The 24,375-nt window shown below is 37.6% G+C and overlaps 1 long non-coding RNA gene and 1 pseudogene across 1 annotated transcript in view; both read left to right on the top strand.

The window, feature by feature from the left end:
* Positions 1-1,828: 1,828 nt before the first annotated feature.
* Positions 1,829-24,375, top strand: part of LOC148004778 (uncharacterized) — a 199,629-nt gene continuing 177,082 nt past the window's right edge. The window contains exons 1-2 of the long non-coding RNA XR_015624783.1: positions 1,829-1,911; positions 2,470-2,609. This is a non-coding gene — a long non-coding RNA (uncharacterized LOC148004778). The remainder of the gene's footprint in view (positions 1,912-2,469; positions 2,610-24,375) is intronic.
* On the top strand, positions 17,180-17,311 carry LOC120094034 (U2 spliceosomal RNA; annotated as a pseudogene).

Here is a 24,375-nt window from a genome sequence, read left to right as displayed (position 1 = left end):
TGGATGGTGTTTTTGTAATGGATTAGAGAAGGTTAGCACATCCAAGTGGATTTGTTTTGAAATACAGGGGATTAGAAGACATCTATGTGGGGCTCTGATTATTTGACAGCTCTCTCAATATGAAACTGATTCACATAATCTGACCCTGCTTTGTGATCTCCTCGCTCCACGATAAATCCATATTTTTCTCTTCTTTTCTCTCACTAAGTGCCTTTCTTTTTGAGGACATCGTTTCCTCAGCCAAGCTTCTGGGTTTGCAGATTTAATTATTGTTCCCTTGATTGAAAGCTTGGGTCAAAACTTGTGAAGTAGAAATAATAGTGCTTACTTCCACTTCAAAGAACTCCTTACAGATTGACAGGAATACAGATAACACTCAGTGAGTGTCTGCTATCTCTGGTGTTCCTTCTGGTGTATTACACTATTTGTGAAGAATTCAAAGATGTAGTTTCATGATAGAGCATTTTCTTGGCTGTACAGGGAGGGTTGTTGATTCATCATCAGTGCAGGAAGAACTCAAAGACAAACTATGTAATGAAGAGCTTCTGGGTAGGAACTTTGAGAATCCAGAGAGGGTATAAGACACAGATCTTGTTGACCTTAATAAAGCTAGAACATTTGCCTCATGAGAAAAAGAAAATGGTGAAACCAATACTGCTATTTAACACAGAAGATGACAATGGACTTTAAAGAGAGTCGGGTAGATGAGTGATGAATGTGTGGAGGAAGTAGTAGCTGAAGTGAATTCAGGAATACAGACTTTGACCACTTGGAAATGGGGGTGGCCTACACAGTGGGAAACCAGTGAGATGAAGCATTACCATGTGTGGTCCTAGTGCATGTGTTCAGCAACAAGGTGTCAGGTTCTAATGCATATGTGAACATGTATGCATATAGACCGAACTGTCTGCTTTCGCACCTTTCAACACCTTCTTATGCTTTCAAGAGATAGTGGTCTTACAAACATCAGCCTCAAACTGTCAGATACTGTTAGAGAAGCAAGAGCCACTTTGATGAGATGCCATAGCCTAGCATTGGTACAACCCTCATGACCCCTCATTGTTGTTCACCCTGATCTTCCTTTAAATAGACACACTGTGAAAAGGCAAGTAGTGTATTCATGATTGCTGAAGGTAGGAAAACAAATACAAAAAACAAAACCCTACAATTTGAGTGTAAATCTCAGTGCATCTTTTTCGAAATGATGTTCCATTTTGTTTAGCAATTCAAATTAAAAAATACAAAACTATGGACATTCATAAATGAAAGAAATTATGAAGTAATGGGCCCATTTCTGAAACAGAGAATATATTGGACTTAAAATGCATCAAAATATTCTTGTCCCAATGTACGTGATGTTTCTTTAGGCAGTTTAGAAAATTTAGTATTACTATAAGGCAATGACTCAGAGACAAAGCTTTGTCATCTGCCAATCATCCCTATCCCCATGAACCTATGAGAAAAAACAAACCTACAATGTTATTAGGACTGATAAATACCAAGTACAATTCCGTATGGAATATCCCACAGGGCTACATCTTTACAGTATTTTAAAATAATAACCCCCTCTTCTTTTTGAAGGTTGAGATAACATTTTTGTATTTCCCCTTTATTTTTCTAGTAGAAAAAGTTTAGAGAAATTTGTAAGCAGAGAAATGCTCAGATTTATGAAGGACAGAATGCCTTGGGAAACTCTCTTTGTTGTCAACATTTAGAAAAACACTTCTGTGAGGTGACTGTGGGAAATGGAGGGTTCCTGTCATCTGTGTACCATATGACAGCTAACCAGCTGTGGCATACACAGACACTTACTCTCATGTTAAAAGTGATAACTGCATCAGAAACCCACACTTTCTGAACACAGCGCACTGAGAATCACCAGATTGGAGGGCAGACTGAAGCTTATTGAAGGTGAGTGAGAAAGAAAGAAAGAAAAACCATTCACTGGGGAATTCATTTTATGGGAAGATCAATGAATTCTAATTTTTAGGTCATGAGAAATGCTAAATATTGAGAAAGGAATGCTTTGCTTGCCAGGGTCAAACTGAAGACACAGAAGTGTCTGCAAAAATGATCATGGGAAGGCGGCATTGCACAGTGGAGCAACAAGATTCACGAATATTAGATTCAGAAATAGATAGCAGGGTTTGGACACCAGTTTTGCTGCTTGTATAAAGCCTGGTCTTCAGTAAGTTACTGATCTGACTTATGGTTCCTTAACCATCTAAGGTAGAAATAGCAAAGGCTATCTTCAAAGCTAATTGTGGGGAATAGGTGAGATCTCCCACAAGACTAAATTGTTACTGCTGGCATCTTAACAACGACACTAATGCAGGTTACCAGGAGGTCTGATGGCTGAGTTATCTCCAGGTACCTTTAGACAGACAGGAAGAGTATCCTAGTGATATTAACACTCAAAATCTGCCTCAGCAGTGTTTTCTGAGCACAAAACGTTCTCTGTGCCCACAGCCAATGTACATCCTGAGAAAATGGGGAAATATGGCAGGAACATGGGATCTCACTGCTGCCAAGAACACCCTTAGGGTGTTTGGGACACTGTCTTCCTATGAACCCTTCCTGCACTGAAGCCAGAATAAGACCTCTCAGAAGTAAGAAAAGTCTCTTTGTCTCAAACTCTGTCCCACTGTGTCCCTTGAGCTCCAAACCTGTTAATGCTACACTGGTTTGTACTGTCACTCTCCAAACCACTTTCTTCTTCCTCCACCTGTAGCTTTCTCTTCATTTAGCTGAAAACAAGATACTTAAACTGCAAAAATGAGGTTCATGTTCTTAAACAAGTGTTCTAATCTCTAACAAAATGTCCTGGTGTTCATTATACATGTTATAATAATTTATAGCAGAATTACAACAAAGGCATATATGTAAAATGCATATTTTAAGTGCTATGTAAGTGTTAATGGTATTACCACTTAAGTCCTTCTCACACTTTTTCTAGAATGTGAGCCCTAGGTATAAGAGAATATAGTTGGAAACGTTATTGAATGACTCAAACTATGTAATTGAAATATTAAAAGGATATGTGATTAACTAATGTAGTGAATCCCCAATTAGAATATAGAATTTCAAATGAAAAACAAGTGACTCAGTGAAAATGCAGGAAAAAATAATATTTCTTGGGGCTGCTGGAGTAGATAGGGGAAGGGTCCTTGTTGTGGGTGTGTCTTCAAAACCTTGGAAAACTGGAGTGATTTTGAAATCAGGGAAGATGACGCTATAAGGACAGATGGCTCAGAAGTCATGACTGTAGGGAGAAGCCTGAAACCAGGCACATTTGAAAACATGGAAGGTAGCCAGCAGAACAGGAGTAGAGGAATAATGTGTGCGGACTTTGAAAGATAACCTGGCATTGTTGACAGCCCCCCAGGGCTATGCTATGCTCCTTTTCCCACATTAGTGAATCTTCTCCTGCCATGTATGACCCTAACTCACATGTACAGCTGATAAACTATCTTTTAATGGCTTGCTGGGATATTTGAAGAAAAGTCAGCATTTGTTCAGACATTAAAAAGAACACATCGCAGTTTGCCTTTGTTCAAAATAGGGGGCTTAAAAAATGTGTCAGCGTTCGTAATAAGCTAAGATATCATGAACTAAGACACGGTGAGATGGAGATACAAATCATTAGTTCAAACAGAAACCATTAAGCCTCAAGTGGACACTCGCTAATTCTAAGCATGTTGGCTCTGTACCTGACTGGGAAGAAAATGAACACAGTTAAAGAAATGGTAAAATATCTTTAGGATGGTGTTTGAAAATTGAACTGCAAAAACTCTGGATAACACATAACCTACAGCTAGCTTGCTTATATTTCTGTTAAATATGTAAGCAGTATTTTTTAATCTATGACTTTATAAAGTTAGTTTGGATAGCTACATGAGGAAGAAAAAATGCTTTTGTTACAGCTCAAAGTAAGAATATCAAGTCTCTAAGGTGTGGAGGCAGAAAACAAGAGGTTTCATTGGAGCTGTGTGAGGAAGAGAAGGAGGATCAGAAAGGGAAGAATAGAAGATAATAATCTATGTAAGTCAGGGACAAAGAATAAAGAAAATTGTGGCTCAGTCTGTTTTTACATAGGCATAATATTCTAAGAAAAACATTGACAGACTATAGACAATCACACATAAACACCAGGGTTACATTGAATTTGCTCCAGTAATGAAATATTCACATCAAAATGAATGTGCATTGTCACATTAACAAACCATGCAGTACAAACCATTTTAATTACTGCAGAAAAAATTAAATTCAGTGTCCATTCATAATCTTTATAACAAAATGGTTTTAGGAAAATAGGAATGTAAAAGTCTGACCTAAGATGACATTACCTGTGCAGGTACAATCAGGAAAGGGAAAGGAATTACTAAAGAACACAGCAAACATGAAAGCCATCTCTACTCTTGGTGTTGAATCTACTGTTCTGCACAGTTTAAGGGAAACTCCCCACATCCCCATGTCCACTCCATCTGAGATTTAGATGCCGCAGAGACTGGTGACAGAGGCTGTTACGTCCTGTCACAAAAATGACTAAAATCTAACCCCAGGAAATCCCTCATTATCTGGCTAAGAGAAAATTTTATGGGGATATGTTTTTCTGTGGAATTGCAGGAAAAAAAAGGAAAAAGGAAACAAAGATTCCAGCAATATCTATGGAAAATCATTTCTAACAACTGTACGCTATAGTAACCCAGTGAAGAAATGGCTTGGACTATAAATATTACACATGAGAAGTTGACGTTGGAGAAGCTTCTCATGCTTCAAGACCCTGGTCCTGAAAAGTCTAAAATATATCAAGGGAGATGCTTTAAACAGCAGTCCTTATGACAGAAACTAGGCATTGAGTAAACCAATGAGCAGAAGAATGCTACCATTGCAACAGGAAAAAAAAAACCCTTTCCATAACTCTGTAACTTCTTGCCATCATGTTAAAAATAAATAAATAATATATTTAAGTTATTCAATTTGCATAGTATAGCCAATGAAGAGTATATTTAAAGCTGAGAGATAATAGTATGATAACGACACAGTTAGTGGTAGAAATCTAATAAAAATTTCAGAATATATAGCATCAAATGTAAATTTTTAACTATTTAAATCAATCTTGATTAACATACAAAATAATTGGTTTCTTTCTTTTTTCTCCCTCCATCTTTATCAAATTGGGTATTTCCTATTTACATATCAGTTGTTACTCCCTTTCCCGGTTTCCAGGCAAACATCCCCCTAAGCCCTCCCCCTTCCCTTCTATGTGGGTGTTCCCCTCCCCATCCTCCCACCATTACCGCCCTCCCCCCAACAATCACGTTCACTGGGGGTTATGACATTTCCACATACACTCATCATAGTACTTAGCTAAGAGCTGTAATGACAGTCATTACTATCCCTTGTCTCTGTTCCATTTGTCCTTTTCCTACCAAGATAGTCTCTCTTTCATTCATATTCATACGAACACACACACACATGCATGCACAAGCACACACACACACACACACACACACACACACACACACAGGAACACACATGTTGTTCTACTCTAATTTCTGTTGCGAGTAAAAATACCATGACCAAAGGTATCTTGAAGAACAAACAAAAATGGATTTTCCAACTTATGCTCTTAGGGCACAATCTATCACTAAGGGAAGTCAGGACAGGACAATATGGCAGCATCCTGGAAGCAGGTACCATGGAAGAACATTGATGGTGCCTTTCTCTATGTCTTACTTAGAGCCTCTTGCTTAGCTTGCTTTCGTATATAGCCTGTGGCCACAGTGGGTTGGGCCTTCCTGTATCAACTTATACAGTCAAGACAACCACTCATAGACCTATATTCTAAAGGTAACTACTCAGTTGAGACTCTTTATTATTTAGCATCTTCAAATTGATGGTAAATGCTAACCAGGACGCAGGCATATATATACCGTGTCTAAGTTCTGTATATGGCATGTTCCTCTTGTCTTTCTTGCCCTACCTAATGTTTCTAATGATGATAATCTACATTTCCATCCATTTTTCTGCTAATACAATGATATCATTCTTCTTCAATGTTAATTACAAAATTGCCATTTTTGTTACCACTCATTTCTGATGGACGCAAGTTCTCATTCTATAATTGCCATAAATAATTCAATAACAAACATGGTGTGTGGGATTCTTTCTGTTCTATGTTGACTTGTATTAATGTAGATTTATTAAGAGGACTGGTATTGTTGGGATATGTAGTACTACTATTTTTAGATTATGAGGAAACTGATTTCTTTGGCAGCTGTAGTAAACTTACATCCACATTAACAGAGTGTAAGGGTCCCTTTCCCTTGCTCACTACTGCCTTGCCAATATTGGTTCCGATGTTCCTTTACTGATGGGCATTCTGATACAGGGTCAGATGGTATATACTTGGAGTTTCAATATGCATTTCCTACATACCTAAGAAAATTGAACTTTTTGTATATTTACAAGTTATTTGAGCTTCTGCTTTTGAGAACAATTTGTTTAATTCAGTTACCCAGTTATTGATTAGGTATTTTCTGATGTTGGTGTTTAATTTTAGAGTTACTGAAATAGGCCATGTATTAATAACCTGTTAGGTGAACATGCAAAAACGCTTTCTTATAGAATCTGTCTTCTCACTGTGTAAACCATTTCAGTGTTTCAGTGTATTCCCTTAGAATCATCAAGAGTAGAATGAGATTTCAGCTATGACTGTGTCTATTCAAAATTCCTGAGTGTTCTCAGGTAAAAGAAGAGAAAATATAATAAAGTATGTAAGTGTTGTGATCAAGGAGAGATTACTATAGAATATAGAAAATTTGAGACTACAAATAAGCAATTATAATATAAATGGTTCTCCAGCTAAGATATTATACTAGGTGCTTTAATCATTTTTGTTATGACGTTCTCGAAAATTAGTCCTCTAAACAGTTTTGCATGACACGTTTGTAGTACATATCCTATATTCCATTATGACTGGATCAGGTACTTTACATTCCTACTATTATAATTTATAACACTTACCACTGAAAGTGTATATGCGCTTGCACACACGCACGCACGTGCACACACACACACACACACACACACACACACACACACACAGGCGCGCATGCTCATGCGCGCACAGGCAAGCTCACGCGGGCATGCGCAAAGTTGAATGAGTTGAGTAAACAGGTTAAATTCTCCATGAGCACAGGGTTTAGTTCTCATTCTCTCTCACTATCTGATGCAGTGCTCATTTTATGGCTGTGGTTTTATAAGTGTGCTCAGTCTTCAACCAATGTCTACTGAGCAATTGCTGAGGAACCATTTTTAATAATAATAATAATAAGGCAGATAATCCTTTTCCTTTCCTTGTGTTTAAATTGGAGTTCTGGTGGCAAAGTAAAACGATCTGATCCACCATGTGTCTTGGTATGGTAAACAAAAGTCCTTCTGCTAACAGAGCAGCTAAATATATATTTTAGAGCACTAGCACTAATCATGAGTTTTCATACTAGTTACAAAATATTACAAGTCATATCCTAGTCCATTGCTTTCTGTACTGCTTAATGTTGGTGAACATTTGTATCAGCACTTGTAAATTTAAAACCTCAGTCTACCACTTAAAAGATATTTGGGGGAATCTGAAAATGAAGATAATGATATTCGTGACAATACATCACAATATATAACCTCCCCTATGATTTTTTATTAATTGGTTATTTTATTTATTTACATTTCAAATGTTGTCCTCATGCCTGGTCTCCCCATCCCATTATCCCTCCCCTTTTCCTGTAAGAGGATGCTCTCCCACCCACTCACCCACTTCTGCCTCACTGCTCTTGTATACCCCTACACTAAGACCACAAACCTCCACAGAACCAAGGGCCTCCCCTCCCATTGATACCAAATAAGGCAATACTTTGCTACATATGTAGCTGGAACCATGGACCCATGGCTCTTTGATTTGTGGTTTAGACCCTGGGAGCTCTGGGGGTGGGGGTGGGGGAAGGAGCGGATAGTATATACTGTTGTTCTTCCTAAGGGTTGTTGAAGGGAATTCCTTCAGCTCACTCAGTTCTCCTGCCCCATCCCCATCCCCACCCCCGACTCCTCCATTGTGATCCTTAGGCTCCTTAATCAGGACTGTCTCGATCACTATTATTAAAGTGTTTAGTATAGTTAAAATTAGATAGCAGTTAGTCAACAATGAAGATGAGAGTTTTATTTTTATATATAAAAAAGCATCTTCATCTTCATTTAAGGCCATCTTTTTTTCACAAGAAACTATCTACTCAAAAACAAAGAGCCACTCAACCCCTTAGAAAGTTACTGGGTCTGCATCCAACTAAAATCTGAAGTTTCTCTGTGAACAGAGTTATTAAGGCCCGGGAAATGGTATTTGACGTTTTTCTCACCATCAAGTCTAGGCATCTCAGATTTAGTGGAAACACATTTGTGGGCAAGCTTACACAGAATTATACTAAAGATTTACAGAGAATCCCACATACACTGTCAAGGAATGGCATACTTATTTTCAACGTTACTGTGACAAAAATCCAAAGTTACAAGGTAGCAGTGTTTGGGAGATGTTTGTAAACTAACCACAAAGAACAAAAATTAAAAGATCTCATAGACCTATTAAAAGAACATTTCCAAAAACCTTTGTGTGAATGTTCTTATCAAATTGTTGAATTATTGAAATTGATCTGTGGTGATCACATTAGGTGATCACACAGGTCTGCTGCCAGCACCAGCTTACCAGGTTCAGGCATGGGTGACAATAAGAAAGGAAAGGAGATAAGAAGGATGGAGGAAGGACAGGGAAAGATCAGACGGTGACAATGATTTACCGTGTCTCTTCTTAAAGCTACTGTGGAGACCTATTGTGAGTGACTTTCTCCTCTTTTCCTTCAAATGGTACAGGATGCCTCTTATTTCTTTTCTTTTAATCTATTTTACCTATGTCCTTGGACTATTTCCAAAGCCATATTTAATTTTATTATAAACATTATGTTTATATAAAACATTATGTTTTCTATCCTTATAGACATGACACAGCAAAAGCTTAATGAAAAGAAAGCAATTAGGTGGGTTATCTTAAGAGTTCATCGTTGATGGGAGGAATATAGATGTTATTTTTTTTTCTGAGCTCTTAGAAAATTTACAGAGAATATAGGAATATATATCAATGGTGATTGGTAATATACCCAGCCCTAAGCAATATTGTGTATAAACTACAGACCTCGAAAATTATCACTGTGTAAATTCCCGCGTACACAGGCAACTGATTATCCTCTTTTATGATCTTGGCTTGATTTCGGTCTCAGGAGCTGCCCCTCTCTGCTGTAGAAGATCTCGCTCCACTGCAGTGCATTCTTCCTTTACAGGCTCAGGGGTCAGGCCTTCTATTTCTGACTCCTGAGCATCTAGTGTAGAATAAGATGTGGTCCAGGCCAGATGTGAATAATAGGCAGAGGTTGTTCTTTAACAATACAATGATGCGGTGTCTAAATTTCTGCTGTATGCCATTCCTGTGATACCTCAAAATGGTTCCTGTGATGTTTTTGGTTTGTTTTGGGTTTTTTTTTTTGGCTTAAAGTAAGCATACTAGATATCTATTGCTTACCATAAATAAACTTAATTTTATAACTGTTGATTGAAAAAGATCTTGGAAGTTCTACCTTAGGAAAGATGAGCATGAATTTTCTTACAACAGAGTTCAAAAAAATTAATCCTGACATAAAGCACCTATTTCTCTCATAGATACCAATAAAGGTTTTATCTAGATTTTATAGAAGTTTTATCAAGAAACGCTTCCATTGATGTTAGCCAGTGTGAACTGAAATCATATCGAAAGAAAAAAGGTCACACAGAAGACTCAATTCTAAAATAAAAGAAAAAAGAAAAGAAGAAAAAAGACAAACGGGCTGGAGGTAACACAAAGATAAGTCATCTGGCTTTGCTTTTTGAGAATCTGGGTTTCATTCCTATCACCCACACAATGACTCATAAGTATCTGTAATGCCAATCCCGGTGGATATGATGCCCTCTTCTGGTCTCCTTCTCCTCCTCACTGCATACATGTGGTGCACATACATACATGCAAAAGCAAATAAACTTTTAAAACAGCAATGTTAAGGTTCTAAAGACATGATCTTAAAAATAATAAAAATATTTTTTGAGTTATTGAAGGCAGCCTTCTCTTAATGGTCAAAATATATCACATTGTGTATTAACAGTAGAGATAGAAAGAACATAATTTTATTTAAAAGCCTGACATTTTCTATTCTAAACTTAATTTACAATAATATAGGGCTAAGGAGAGAAGCGAGCCAGAGAAGGGAGTGGGAGTGATGGAGGCAGGAAAGATCTCCTAAGGAGGTTTCCATGCCACTTTCTCATAACAAAATTATCACAAAGTGGAACGCACGAGCCAAGTTTTTGAGTGAGTCTAGGGATACTGAAAACCTTCCAGGGTTCCTCAAACCTAAGTATGGTTGTCAGCAAAATTAGAGACGTGGTGCCACAGTGCCAAGGGAGAAAAGCTGAACTTGCCTTACACCTCTAGGTTTTGATGATATTGCAAACAGTTGGAAATTCTATTAAATTATTAGAAAAAGAAAAATTGAGAAGTGATTTCTCTGTTGAATAAATACAAGACAGTATGTGTGGACCACTGAGGAATAGAACAGGCTTTTTCACAGATGCCAATGGCAACAGATACCAAGCCTCTAGAAAGAGGGGAGTGAAGTGCAGTGTGGAGACCATTGTGAACAGGAGAGGAACTGGAACCAAGCTTCTAACTCCCCAAGCCGTCATCTAAAGCCTTGATGTCACAAGCCTTCTGGAATGCAGATCATTCCAGTTGAAAGGAATGAAGGGAAGAGCAAAAGTCATAGTCTGTGTTTACTTGGAATTGACATGATTACATTTTTTTAGCATCAGAGAATGGAAGCATAAGTAAGAATCTGTTTGAAACTGTAGAAAAGTAAGAAAATAATAGTTGGGATAAAATATATTGTGCACTAAAAAATATATCATCGATTACACGTACCAAAAACTACATCACTTAGTGTCTTAGTCTCTTTGCCTCTTTCTATAATCATAAAAAAATCCAGCAGAAGTATCTTTGGTGAGGAAATGGTTTATTTTGAAATGTACAACCTATCATGGCATGATGGGGAAGTCAAGGCACTGTGAACTTGAAGTATTATGTCTAAAATTTGGAATAGACAGCTATGATGCATAGTGCTTCTCAGTTTTTAATCTCTATTAATACAGTTCAAGGCCCCAACCAGAGAATGTTGCCATCTACAGTGGATGGGTCTGCCTTCTGGAAGAAAATGTGGCAGGACCTGGCAGCCTACCAGGCACAATCTGCTTCTAGATAAGAAGCATGTGGCACCCTGTGCTCCTGATGTCAAAAAGCTGACTTTGGAAGAAGCTTGTGTAGCTTAGAGCTGGTGTGTGGAGGTGCCTGCATTCTCCAAGTCTCCTCTGATGTGCTTCTTCTACATAGAAACAATGGTGGTATCAGAAATTCCTATTCATTTGGGGGAAATTTACTCACCCTTCACAGTCAATAAGCTTTCACTGTATAAGCATTTGCTCACATGCAATAAAGCAGATGCTGTCCCCTGAAATTATCTCCACACCCTTTACCAACCCATGGACATTACAGTATCATGGAGGATGCCCCATAAGGGTGCAGCCTTCACATAATCAACAAGCCCTTCACAGGCATGCCCAGAGGCCCATTCTTAGTTTATGTCAAGTTGGTAATTAACACTACCCATCACACTTGTCAAAGGAAAAATAAATTTGAGATATTAGGTAAAATTCTTTGGCAAACCCTGCCCAGAAATCATCTCTTGTTCTGTAAGGCACGCTGTAAAGTTCCCTAGGGGAAGCCCTTGTCTTAAACTCTGTGGTTCTAGGGTCCCCCAAATACTGCAGGTCAAACCAACGAGTTTTTAAATGAATGGGGCTTTGATGGTTCAGATGGGTAAGAGTCATCCTAAGAAACTTTCATTACATACAAAACGGTATCAGGAAACATTGTTAACTAAAAGTTTGCTTGGGATTGATACCAAGATAGAAAACGTAAAGATGCAAGGAAACAGGATAAAGTGGATTTGTTACCAAAGTCTCATTTTGTTTTAGAAATTGCCTGTTTTATTTCCTTTGCAATAGAGTTAAAGCTATAACACTTTTAGTCTTTATTCAGTTAAAACTCTCTTTACTTTGTGACCTGTTATAATTTGCTTTTCTGGTGCAATGATAAACTCCATAGCCAAGCGGTGGTTCTCAACCTGTGTATAATGGTCCCATTGGGATCACATATCAGATATTTACCTTATGATTCTTAGTAGTAGCAAAATTACTTATGACGTAGTCACAAAATAATTTAATCGTTAAGGGGTCATCACAACAAGTGCAACTATTTAACACGTGATATTAAAGGGTAACAGTATTAGTAATGTTGAGAAACAGTGAGAAGCAACTTGAGGAGGACAGGGTTTATTGTAATATACAAGTAGGTTCCAGTCTCCCATTGACAGAAGCCAGGGGAGGGGCTTAAGGCAGAAACATGGAGACAGAAACTAGAGACCATGGAGGAATGCTTTTTACTGGCTTGCTTCTAGACCAGAGTCAGGTTTTCTTATAGTCCAGACCTACTTCCTCAGATGACACCATTCATAGAGGGATGGCCCACATAATATGAACAAACCATAATTTTTAAAATGTCCCACAGAGAAGTCCACAGTGGGTCAGTCTGGTGGAAGCAATTTCTTAAATGTAATCTCATCATCCCAGGTAAGTATATGTCAAATTGACAACCAAGCTTAGCCATCATAAAACCTAAAATGTCTTAAAGGGAATACATTCTTGTCAAAATTACAAAGGAAACCCTAATGTTTAGCTTGGCCTATTTCCTTATCACCAACTCTTTCCCAGGCTCTCTATCTTTTTGATACACCCTCCGGCCATCACAGTTCTAATCCCACAGGGTCACATCAGCCCCCACACACTCTCCAGAGCTCCCAATCTAAGCCACTAGCTGGTTAAGCCCCTCTGTTAAGCAGGAAAGCTGAGATTTACATCTGGCAGCTGGCTTTCAAACCATTTCTCTTGTCCCCCATGCCTTGCTTCCTGAGAGACTAATTGGTTGATTTAATAAACAAGTTGACTACTGACAAACAGATTTTCTCGAGGTGGGCTGAGTATACTCATTGCTGAGTACAGAGAGCAAGGATAGATATTGGAATTCCTGACTGGATTTGAGACCCACAAGAGCTTGCCAGTGGCTGTGGACGATTCATTCATTGCACCAACTGTCAGTGTTTATCATACACAAGTGGGAGACTTGCTAAGCTACAGTGGTGGACTGAGAGTACTTGTTAGCTATTTTGTGTTTCACACTGTTATATAATTTTGTCAGTCAAAAATGATACAGATTATATCATTCATGGGGGAAAGCTGTCAATGAGAGAAGACCTCAGAAATCATATTTCCTGTTCTTCCCAGAGCAAACTTGACCTTTTGGAACATTTGACTGTTATAGCTGTTGTAGCTGATGCTTTTAGTGTTTGCAATCCTGCCTCCCATTTGCTTTACTAATTTTACAAAATTTATGATCTGACACTTCTCATCTGGAAATCTGATGCCTTATCATAGAAAAAGATGTCCATTTAATTTTCAAAGCCATTTTCATATTAAACTTTAAAATGATATGGGTATGTCTACTTCTTTCCATAAGAGAACATTATGCTTTCCTTGTTATAGGCAATGCCTCCCCCCTCCCCTGCCTTCCTTGGGTACAACTTAATCCTTACAGAAACGACTTGCAGCTGTTGTACAAATCAATATTTTTTGTACTGATAGGAAGCAGCCAGACATTTCAACTATTCAGTTTTGTTTTAAAGTAAGTTCACAGTTTAGTTCATTCTTAAGACACCAATGAAGGAATGGTAGAGGAATGTGTTTGTGGCTGACTGAATGTTTGTGATTAAAATACTGTGAAGGCAACACAGATAGACTTGAAAGGAGTTATGAGGCCCTGCAGACTGGGAGACATTCACTGAGGAAGAATGCACTATCTCTTGAATTGGTAGCTTTTGACCTCTGGCACTGGTAAATACCAGCCAAACGATGAACAGATTTCACTTCTGAGCAAACTAGCTGTTACATAATTTCCTTTCCTTTGCAACTAACCCCTCAAAGACTGCAGTATAGGACAATATACAGAAAGACTGACTTTGATAGCAGGCTCCCCTAAAACCCAACTCTACCCTGTCACCATTCCAGACCCTGAACCACACTGATTTCCTTTTCTGAGAACTTGTGAAGAGTTGGAGAAACCAAAATTTCATACACTTTCATGACTTCATATTTGCCACTTGGAACTCACGCTGGGTTTAATCTTAGGAGATAGTGGCAAGAGCATGAGATGAGGGCCCAGGGTTCAGGGGAGCTAACATAAGTTTATGAAGAGGTTCTTCACCACTGAACAGCTGCTTAATCCAAGGTCATGTAGATCCTGTTTCTGAACATAGCTTTAATTTTCTGTATAGATGAAGTAAAACTATTCATTTCATAAAGTTTGTCAGGCACAAAAAAATCTACAACTAACATTTCATTATAATAATTCACCAACAAAACCAGTCAATAGTTGTAAATATCTAAACTCAATTTGCAATCAAATGCATAGTTGCTTTCGGTCTACCAGTTTTTATGATTTTAGGTAAATATAAATTTGAACTATCTTAAGGAAGAAAGCATGTTTCTAATAATTAACAATTATATTGAGTCATCTTAGAGAATTCAAGATCAGGAATCACCTTGGTTTCAAGAACAACTGGAAAAGGAACTTAAAGGAGGAGGGAATGTTGTGTCTCATCTCTTTATGATTCTGAGTGACTTTGTCTTTCATTCCTCTCTGGTTTCCTCCCCTTCTGTGGTCCACATGGAGGAAGCTCAGATGATTAATTTCCCCCAAGGGTTATAAGTGGAGCCATTCAAGAAGGAAAATTGACCATTTACAAGATGAATCCTGCTTCCTGATGAAAAGTTTCACATGTTCACTGGCTGAAGAGTCCAGGAAGACATTTGCCATGATTGTGTTGACAGAAGGGGTTAGCAGTAACAACAATAACAAAAAAATGTAGTTCCTTGGGAAGGATTTTGTGGGTGGCCATGTGTTGCAAGAATTCCTTCCCTAGGGAAATATAAGCAATGTCTACCCTCTTCTCATTAGGTTCCAAAGTCAAAGTACAATTCCGTCAGCATTCCCTGTGAAGGATGAATGGGTTTATAAGACTTACTTACAGAAAATGGGTGAGGAATTCCTGGAAGGAGTATAGGAGACCACAAAGCAGCCCCATTAAAGAGTCTTCACCCACCATTGATTATGCCTTCCCAATGGTGTCATACATGGAACCACTTTCAACTAATCTCTTCAAGTCTATACATTAGTAGCATATCAGAAGTCCTGATTCCCACATGCTGCTAGGGTAGAATTGCAAACAAACTATGTGGGGTTGGGAAAGTAGGTGAGGGTTCAATGATTCTGCCCACCCCCTCTGAGTGTATAAACAACCAATAGCACCACACCTCGTGGCCTCTTGCAAGCAGACACGCTGATCTGATGAAGATGGTTGCTGATTTCCTTGGAGGACTATGTTCTACAATACCTTGAGAATCATCAATCTTCCCCACTTCTACTGTGAGGACTTCTCTTACATTGACATATGTGTGCTCAGAGTGCCAAGCTTCCTTCTTCTTGAGTCCTTCTGTGAAGATTCCTGCTGCTAGCATAGATGGAACCGTCCTAATCAGGCCTGAAACCTCTTGCAGCATTTGCTTAGTGAGCACCATTGCTTTTGTTCATGCAGCTGGTCCAATTGCTCATGGTCATCATGTGACCAAAGTGTCCTTTTCTTTCCTCCTGATGTTTGATAGGCTCTTAACACCTCAAAACAATTTTATTTTATTTTTCTTTATTTTTATTAATCATTTTGTTCACTTACATTTCAAATGATATCTCCCTTCCTGGTTACCTCTCCACAAATGTCCAATCCTGCCCCCTTTCTCCCCGTCCCTTTTGCCTTTGTGAGGGTGCTCCTCCTCCCACTCACCCACTTTCGCCTCACACCTCTAACAATCCCCTATGCTGGAGCTTCAGGCCTCCACAGGACCAAGGCCTCCTTCCCCATGATGTCAGATAAAGCCATCCTCTGCTACATATATATTTGGAGCTATACATCATTCCATGTATACTATTTGGTTGGTGGTTTAGTGGGACCTCTGGGTAGTCCAGTTAGTTGATAATGTTCTTCCTATGGACTTGCAAACACCTTCAGTTCCTTCAGTCCTTTCCCTAGAACTTCCACTGGGCCCCAGGCTCAATTCGATGGTTGGCTGAGTATCTGCATCTGTATCCATCAGGTGCTGGTAGAACCTCTCAAGGAATAGCCATACCAGGCTCCTGTCAGCAAGTGCTTCTTGGCATCGGCAATCCTGTCGGGAGTTTGGTAACTACATATGGGATGGATCCCTAGGTGGGACAGTCTCGAGATGGCCTTTCCTTCTATCTCTGTTCCATTTTTGTCCCTGTCTTTCTTTGGACAGGAACGTTTCTGGGTTAAAAATTTTGAGATGGGTGGGTAGCCCCATCCCTCAGCTGGGGGCTGTTCTTATTTACTGGAGGTGGTTTCTACAGGTTCTATCTCTCCTTTGTTGGGTATTTTGGCTAAAGTCATCCCCACTGGGTCTTGGGAGCCTCTTGTTTCCCTGGCATCAGGAACTTTCTAGTGGCTAACCCAAGGTCCCTATCCCCCACCTCTACATATTTCTATTCAATTTCCTGACCCTTTATACTTCTCTCCTGTCCCTTCCAGTACCTGATCCTGCCTTCCCTTCACTTCCCTTCCTCTCACCCTCTCAGGTTCCACCCTCCCTCTGTCTTGTATGATTATTTTGTTCCTCCTTCTATGTAGGATTGAAGCATCCATACTTTGTTCTTCCTTCTTCTTAAGCTCCATAAGGTTTGTGGGTTGTATCATGGGTATTCTGAGCTTTTGGGCTAATATACACTTGTAAGTGAATACATACCATGTGTGTTCTTTTGTGTCTGGGTTTAACTCACTGAGGGTGATATTTTCTAGTTACATCCATTTGCCTGTGAATAACTTCTCAGCCTTTTGGTTAGGATCAAGTATAGTGTCTGTTCTTATCAACACAATTTTAGAAGACAAAAATCACCTGCATAACAGTTCTGATAAATATACTTTGAAACAGTTTAGTGATAAGAACAATAAAATACAGACTGGTCAAATCATTAGCTACTATAAAGTTCTGGATTTGTGGGCTATTTCCCTTTCTAAATTAAGCTGTGTATTTCTCCATCACCAGTCACCACTTATGATCCAAAAATTTATGTCCAGCATGTACATTATTTCTAGGCTGAAGTGTTTCACTTTGGAAAGATTACATGCCCTTCTCAACATACCTTGTTGATCATACTATAATTATATCCAACTGGCTGTGTGCAATGCAGATGCTGTGAAGCTCATGTGCTTGCAGTGACAAGGACATCAGAATGGGATTTAAGTTATAGACTGCTATTGTTACCCATTTCTTGTAACTTTCTTGTTATTGATGTAAATATGCAACCATAGTGACTCTTTTTCAGAGATATTGAAGGGCAGACAGCATGGACTTGGCAGCTGGCACACTAGATTTTAACTGAAAGATTAATGAAGACAGAAAGCAGAGGATGATAAAGACCTAGGGGTTCAATCCAGGAAGCCCCAGTTATAAAATATCAAGCAGTAGAAAATTCTTTCAGCTTTCAGCCGACATTGAAAGAAACCTAACTAAAAATAAGGAGCAGAGAGTTCAGTTTATATCATATACTCTGATAGAATTGTATTTGATATCTTCTTTAATTTTTAGACCTATTTGATTTTATGTATAAGTTGTAGTCAAACAAATGCTGATCAATCAGTTGGGAAAACTTCCTGAGAAATCTGAAATTCACAGATGTGACCCTTGAAGTCTACTTTCAGAAAATGGGAATCAGTGCAAAATGAAACTAGGAGCAACAAAAAATTTGAAATGAAGGAATTGTGTTTCCAGAATTAGAGAGAAACAATGGTGGTGATAGGTCATTGATATTAGAACTTGTTTTTTTTTTTATTGAAAGTAGGTTCCTCTTTTATAAACCATATCTTGATCACAGTTTCCCCTTACTCTACTTCTTCCAGCTCCTGTTTACCTTCTTTTTTTTTTTTTTTTACTAACATGAGTATTTCTTATTTACATTTCGAGTGTTATTCCCTTTCCCGGTTTCCGGTTTCCGGGCAAACATCCCCCTAATCCCTCCTCCTCCCCTTCTTTATGGGTGTTCCCCTCCCCATCCTCCCCTCATTGCCGCCCTCCCCCCAACAATCACGTTCACTGGGGGTTCAGTCTTAGCAGGACCAAGGGCTTCCCCTTCCACTGGTGATCTTACTAGAATATTCATTGCTACCTATGAGGTCAGAGTCCAGGGTCAGTCCATGTATAGTCTTTAGGTAGTGGCTTAGTCCCTGGAAGCTCTGGTTGCTTGGCAGTGTTGTTCATAAGGGGTCTCGAGCTCCTTCAAGCTCTTCGAGTTCTTTCTCTGATTCCTTCAACGGGGGTCCCGTTCTCAGTTCAGTGTTTTGCTGCTGGCATTCGCCTCTGTATTTGCTGTATTCTGGCTGTGTCATCCCCCAGATCCACTCCCCTTCCTTTTCCATTCATGAAAAAGCAGATGTCCAAGAGACAACAACCAAACACTATAAGACAAGATACAGTAAAACAATGCAAAAGCCCTCATATCAAGGCTAGACAAAGTAAGCCAATGGGAAAAGTCAAGATGTAGAAGATGAGCCTATTACATGATGAAGAGAAGATTCAATGTACATACTCATGTTGGAGAGGAAATACAGAAGCATTTCATCACTTCACAACACGAACCCTCAGTTACAATTTTTAGTAAGGTATCCTGAGACAAGGAAGGAATGGGAAGTTTGTAAAAGGCAGGTCCACACTTTCCCTGGCTCAGGTTTCTTTTATTTACCACCAAAATGCAAGTTTGAGGACTCTGAGAACACGTCCCGAGGGAGATCAGTTCTCTTGTTTCTGTTGTGCTGAGTGAAAATGTCTTAATGTCAGGAGAGATTTATTACATGGGGCTAGAACATCATGTCTAGCCAAAACGCAGGAAACTCACACAGAGACCAAGAGGAACATACCAGCCTGGCACAGCAACTTTTTTTAAAAAACTAGTGATAAATGGAGAAAGGAATACCTGTTCTCTTTGACCATTTGAAGAGGATGAAAATAAATAGCTAAAAATAATGGGTTAGCAATCAATCTGTGAAGAGACCTTACTATGACATTTAGAAAAGAAAGAAGAAAGACAAAGAAAAACAAACAAACATAAAGTAGACTACCTGAGTTCTTCAAAAGAATTTTGACTAAATGTTAGTTATTATAATGCTATTTGATGCATAGTATTTAAGATTGAGAACACCTTAATCACATTTTCTGATAAATTAATTTTATATCTAAGCATTACTTTAGCATAATTTAAATAAAATAATGTTAATATTCTTGTTTTGTATAGAAAAGTGTAGGAATCTATTTTATAAAAACAAAAACTCAACATAGCAAAATACTTTATTCTTGGGGAATGATTCAAAATGGAATATTATTCACTTATGCTTATGGCATAAATTAACATATCTTGTTTAGAATCTTACAATCTAGAAGGATATACATGATTATTTGTGCTTTAGGAAATAATTCCAAGGTCTATGTTAAGGATATAATTTTAATAGAAATTCTATGTACACTTCCTTTACTTCTCAGAGACACTGTTTAATCAATCACTCCTTTTAGTATAAAACCAAAAAAAATGGAACTTAATAATAAACATAAATTTGGATTTTTACAAGATCACATCAAAAAATGGAAAACTAATAGTATTAATATTGTAAATAGTTCCTTGATGGGTAAGCTAAAAAGCACTCATTTTAAGCTTAAAATCAACTGCATCCAAACTTCTATATTTATATATTTAGTTTTCAAAGGGGTAGAAAAGAACTTAAATTATGGGAGGAAAAGAAAAGAAGAGAAAAATTAAAGACAGAATACACGGTTTGCTCTTCACTTCTGAGGTTCATTATATATCTGCTCTTTCTCCAGAAAAGTAAAACAAACCAACAAACAAACAAACAAAGAAAAAAAGCAAAAACAGAAATTTAAAGTCTACAAGTTATCTTAAATTAAATGAGAAATATAACTCTGACATGATTTTCCATGAGGTTTTCCCTATTATCTTTTGGGGAATTTGAGAGAAATAGAAACTGTTTTTTGTTTGTTTGTTTGTGTTTTAGATAAAAACAGTAAAATTCACTTTCAAAGCATTTTCCTGTACCTTTGACTCTGGCTAAGATGTATCCACCTTGAACTTCTTGTTTCACTGTTTAAAAAGTTCCTCAAAGTCTCATTTCACTCACAATGCTCTCCCTAACAATTCTAGAACTGTTGAAGCCCCAACTATTTTTAAACAATCATACAATGAGAAACAAAATAAAACTAGCCGTAGGTGTTAAACAATGTCTTTAAGACTAAAAATACTTTGCTTGCCAATGTTGTAAGGGCCAAAGCTTTGCACTGACCCATAGTTTTATTTAAGTTGTACGGTATAAGTCTATTTTTATCACTGAGGCATATTATCATTGTACAGATGGTATGCTCTCCTTTTATACTTCTAAGAGTTATTTTATATGCTCATAAATTTGATTCACAATCACTTATAAATTCAAATATTGTTATGTTAGATGTACCAGAGAATATTTCGATTGAAAAGCCTAACTATAAACTCATCTTATATAACTTTCAAGACTTTGTTTATTTAGGTATATATCCTTTGAGGCATGTGTATTCTATTTCCTTTTTATAAAATGATACATATATAATTCTAGTTTCTTAAGAAATGTTTGAAGTCTAAGCAAATTTAGGCCCATGTTTGATGTACCAAATTGTATATTGTTGGGAAACACAAAATAGGGGGACTGGAGCCATGAATTTAAATGAAACACACAACTTATTTTATGATTTATTTGTTAGGCAGGATAATTTCCCTATAGTAGTCAGATGGAATGAGTTATCAATCTTATTGCTTCAAAAGTTTCTGTTTTTAATACCCAACTACCAAGAGAAACAGAAACCACTCTTCCTGGTTTCCTCAGTTCCTGAGACTATTCTGCATTAGATTTATTGCATTTCTCTTTTTTTTTACAAAATAAAAAAAGGAAATAAAAGCAATGACTCAAATAAAGTAAGCTTGCCCAAACTCCCTATGTATCGTAGAATGACCTTTAAGTCTTTATACTTCTGCCTCCACCTCCCAACAGCTATGATTACAAGCATATGCAATTACATCAGTTAATGAAGTTTGGATCGGAACCCAGACCTTCATGTGTACTAGGCAAGCATTTTACAAACATAGCTTCATCTCTGGTCTAACTTCTATACTTAAACAGAAATGAAAACATAATCCACATAACCTGAAACTTAGAAGCTGGATGGAAAGAAAGACCCTACGCATTGAAGCATTTCTGGCATCTCAACTTTTTCCTTATATTATTAATTTCAATTGTATTTAAAAATGAAAATAAGTAAGCCTGTAAATTACTTGAGCCTTAATGGCCACTATATCCCATAGCCTTATCTAGGTGATCAAGTCTCGTAAGTGTGCCTCAATTAGATGCATCAAGATAGATTGAATTTGTGTGAGAATGTTGCATGAGAGACTTAAATCTAAAGCCCTGTGAGATGACTTATCACCATGTCTTAGCATTATATATCCTGGTATGGATAAGCCTGAGAATAAAACCAATGCCAAAACCAACAAGAACCAAAAAGATGGGTAGACGAAAGAATCTGAGGTTGATAGCATTTGATTCATGTTCAGAGAAGTTGGTGGTTCAGTTTCTGACTATTTCTGTTGTCAATAACGAAATTGCTTGAGCTTATAATAATGTCTCCTTTGCTGTTTCCCATCACAATATGAGGATCTGAGGAGTTACATTATAAGAAGGTATCTGGAAATATTGTTGAAGGATCTTCTAAATATGCTACTCCTCAGAATATCTAATGAGGTCAGCTTTGGGGGCTAGAAATACAGCTCTGTGGTGAAGTGTTTATCTAGCACACACCAGTACCCAACTTTGATTCCTAGAACATTTTTTAAAAAGAAGCCTGTTTTCATGGTTAACTATATTTAGAGATGCTAAATATCATGTTACACTTTCTTAAAGAAAATAGAATTTTAAATATCATGCTTCTCATAAAAGCATGAAAAGTCAAAATGCAACAAAAACACAAAGTTCATTTGTACAACCTAAGAAATTAGAGGAATGAATTAGCTTTTGTCTAGGTTTTCCACTCTATCCTAGACTATGGTTCACGTAACTTCACCACGTAGATCTACTATGTAGACCTCACCACATAGAGCTCACCATGTATACCTCACCATGCAAACCTCATCTTGATATTTTCTGGAAACTCCCTCTTTCTCCAAGTTTAGGTTTTCTTTTCATTCTTCTTGGATGCCATGCTTTTTAAAAATCATACTTGTTTTGACTTTTTGAGGTAAGACCTCAAATAACCCTGGATGGTTACTACGCAGCCAGTGCTGACCTTTGTATCATACCCTCAAAATTCTGGTGTTGTAAGCTACCAACCACAATTTGTTCATAGTTTTCTCTTTAGCTAATCTTACCCCTTGCTCCTATTTAGATATCAGTTCTTAAGAGATGCTGCCTCTAAATCTATCTTCTAATTAATTGTTCATTCTTATTGTTCGTTCTTGTGGTATCCTGTTCTTTTTCTTCATAGTGCATTACACTTTACTTTCTAAACATTTGTATCTTTCTTTTTATAATCCCTATCTTCCAGTTACTTTAGAGACTTTATAAAAACAGAGTCATGTGCGCTTTGTTGTCTTTTGAGTAAAGTATGATGCTGTTCCTGGCACATAGTAGGGACAAGATAAATATTTATTGCCCAAGTGCAGCCTTTAGCCGGGAAGCCTCTGAGAAAAAGCAGAAGGAAGAATCCTGTTGCAATTTGTCAAAACCAAGGTTTCTCTTTTTTGAAAAGAATAACTTGTAAGAGGGTTTTACACTTAGTAATATTTCTATACTCTACAGAGCTCCAATTTCCAAAAGCACTGTCTTACATTGTTTAGGTTATTTGAAGTTTAATTACTAAAGTAAATGCTGAAGCTTGGAACTTTATGAGCATTGGACTAGCCTAAGTATTAAATGAGGCTCAAACGAGTTGAAAGAACAGTGACATTTGAGTCTATTAGTCCCAATCAGTTTAAAAGGCCCTAACTAGTATGCTCATTCGTTCCCTTTTTGGTTTTTGTTGAGTGAGAGTTAAAGAATATATAATAAATACCATGAACATAGATATTTATATGATACTAGATGAAAAATCCTGTACAAACTCTTTTAGATACAAAAATACTTAAACCATTGTTCATTAATAATGTGGCTCTGGTTTTTAATTCATAGATATTTTTGTTAGATAATGAAAATCAAAGCATTGTTTTAAGAATTCTATATTACCCGAGGGCAGGTTGTAAAGTTCACATACAAATAGGCAAAGAGCCCATTAAATGGTCATGATTTTAATCATGTCTCCATTTAACTTGAAATGGATGTTTTAACAAATGCACACAATTCCATACAAATGAGTGTCATTTTGAAAGAATCTCCAAAGGACTTAAAACTTGGCTTTTGCATTACTTTTCCCTCAGAATTTTGTTCTTATCATTCTAAACAAGATCTGCCAGAAACCAATGAGGTATGGCCAGGAATATTTCAAATGCCCGCATACATCAAGGATCAAATCCTAAAACCATGGTTTCCAGCTGAAGATCAGTCAGAGTGACATGGAGAAGGTACTGGTTCGAACTCTGACTGGACAGGTGTAAGGAGAGATATTATTTGCACAACTGGCTGGAAGACTGCTCCAAATGCAGAAATCCTTCAAAAGCCACAAAGCCCTCAGTAATTACACACATGGATAACTTTACTAACAAAGGGTGGGGAAAATATCAATGGTTTAACTTGACACTACTTGTCCCTTCTACCCAATGAATTTCTAATGAAAACTTAGCAAAAGGTGTTTCTATAGTTTCACCTGTGACTTGCCCAGTGCCATCCATAATGATTTCTTTAATGTGTCCACATTTGTTTTCAACAGCCGTGAATGTTTCACCTTGTCACCACACTGGAATATACCTGTACCCTTCTGTGACTTGCCCTTACAAAC

Source organism: Rattus norvegicus, chromosome 7 (assembly GCF_021556685.1).
Source record: "Rattus norvegicus strain SHRSP/BbbUtx chromosome 7, alternate assembly SHRSP_T2T, whole genome shotgun sequence".
NCBI classification, from domain to species: Eukaryota; Metazoa; Chordata; class Mammalia; order Rodentia; family Muridae; genus Rattus; species Rattus norvegicus.
This window is presented reverse-complemented; position numbering and strand designations above follow the sequence as displayed.